The sequence below is a fragment of the Physeter macrocephalus genome, chromosome 4, assembly GCF_002837175.3.
Source record: "Physeter macrocephalus isolate SW-GA chromosome 4, ASM283717v5, whole genome shotgun sequence".
Classification (NCBI taxonomy): Eukaryota; Metazoa; Chordata; class Mammalia; order Artiodactyla; family Physeteridae; genus Physeter; species Physeter macrocephalus.
Genome location: NC_041217.1, coordinates 131,026,647 through 131,029,069, shown reverse-complemented (window position 1 = coordinate 131,029,069; position 2,423 = coordinate 131,026,647).

The window sequence follows — 2,423 nt, the reverse complement described above, 5'->3', positions numbered from 1 at the left end:
CCAGAATTATTCAGACACACGTCCCCAGTTGCAGGCAGTGTTGGAGCTGGGCAGACCCCTAGGCTACCCCCAGCATGGGCGGCACCTGTATGCAGAGGGGCAGAGAGATAAACACATGCTCTCTGTCTTTAACTGTATCCCAAGAGGAAGAAGCTAAGCTGTTCATGCCCATCTTCTCTTTTCAAATATCAACCCCCAGGGTGGAGTGAGTGCCAGGCTGGCAGAAGATCACAAGCTCTACTAATTTACACACTAATGGGCTCCTGTCAAATGGAAAAACATCAGAAGCAGGGAAATGTATCTTCAGTAACACTAATAGCATGCTCACAGGTTAAACACGTCTATTTGTCTATCTAGAAGAGCCCAATTGATTGATTTATATCTCTTTCTAATATTCTTGATAAAAATTTATTTTTTCCATTGCCCTGCCTATACTCAGAGCTTTAATAGTATCATCACTTTATCATTACAAATCGGTTATCCTAAGCACCTGCCTGTATGTAACCTTGGGATAGATACTTTAATCTGCCATTTTACCACTGCTATGATTTCAGCAGAGGACATTTATTTTAATAGATTATGAAACATGAGAGTATAGATGAGCTCAATTCCAATAAAAGCTCCCAAAGGCCTTTATCTATCTTATTCAGCACTGCTCCCAAGTTTAATGCCTGGCACATAAAGTGTCTCAATAAATATCCGTTGGATATATATGAACATATTTTCCAAAAATCCCACGTTTATTTAGATGGTCCGTATATAAGTTAGCATTTATAGGAGAGCCTTAATATTGCCAAAGAAATATATTCTGGAAGACTTTTCAAATGGGAAAATTCTCAGTACTGTATGAATGTCTTAGAGAGAGAGGAAAGCCAAGAAGAGGCAGTTAAAAGAAAAAATATGATGCTCCTTTTTCAAATGGATATTTGCGCATACAGTATTCTTCTCTCCCCAGCATTTTCTCCTCTCCACACACTGTTTCCCCACTACCTCCTTCTTTCGTTTCTTTGTACTCTTCTTCTACTGCTGCTTCTCCTCCCTCCTATCCTTCTCTCCCTCTTCTACTTCACAGAAAGAGGGAGAGGTTTTATGCAGGAAAGACCTATATCAATTTAGAGAGCCCGATCTGCATTAGGGGAGTCAGGGGGTTCTCGGGACTGGGGAGCTTGAGCAAATTGGAGAAGACTAAAGTCTGCAGCTTTCTAAACCAATCGTGATAGCAGCATTTCTCAGCACACACCTTGCTCACTATAGCTAAGGAATCATTTTTAGGTCTGTAATGGCTCTGACCAGGACCACAAGCAAAATTAACAAAGTAGGCAAAGTTTGCTGATTCTCGTTTACCTTCAAACCTGCTTCTTTATTTCTGCTCCACTGAGGATCCATGGTCCTTATGTTGCTGTTCTGTCCAAAGTCCCCCATCCTTCTTCTAGCTTGTCTTCCCCAAAGCACCACATTAAGTACTCCCCTCTTCCTCCCTTCATCTATTAGTCCGTGGTATAAGATAGAAAGTCTAGGAATATATTCTAGCTAGTTTCAGCAGAAAAGGAACTCATTAAAGGACCTTAAGGAGTTCACAGAATCTCCTGAAAGGTGGGAGAACCAGGCCTGGAGGATCAGTGCACAACTCACATACCAGAGAAACATCACAGCCTCTACCACTGACTCTAATGTAGGGCAAAGACCCTTCCGATAGAACTTTTGCTACTGTTCCCGGGGAATTTGAACACACCTGCCTCACTCTTACTAGACTGGGTACTGCCTACTTCTTTATCTCTCTAGCTTCCCTTTCTTTTTTTTTTTTTGGCTGCGTCGAGTCTTAGTTGAGCCACACAGGATCTTCGTTGAGGCATGCGGGATCTTTCGCTTCCGCATGAGGGCTTCTCTCTAGTTGTGGCGTATGGGCTCCAGAGCGCTTGGGCTCTGTAGTTTGCGGCACGCGGGCTCTCTAGTTGAGGAGCGCGAGCTCAGTAGCTGTGGAACGCGGGCTTAGTCGCCCCACGGCATGTGGGATCTTAGTTCCCCGACCAGGGAAGGCAGATTCTTTACCATTGGACCACCAGGGAAGTCCCTAGCTTCCCTTTCAAAGTCTGGCACAAATGTATCCAATTGGAGGAGCCTAATTGCAAGAAAGGCTGAGGAAGTGAGGGTTGGCTTCTATTTAATTGGGTAGAGAAATCACCAAATACAAGAGTGTTCAGAGATGCTGGGCAGCCAATAAGAATAATAAAAGTGTACTACTCTGCTCCAGTTAATCTCTCAAGTCCTACTAATCTGAGCCAGGCACTCAGCAGCTCGAAGTAATTCACACAGAACTGTGGTTTCCATCTTTGAGAGTTGGCAATTTAAAAGAGTACCTTATTAACTCAAATGAACCTTCAGTTGCTAAGTTATCTGTACGGAGAAAAATACTTTTTAAAAAA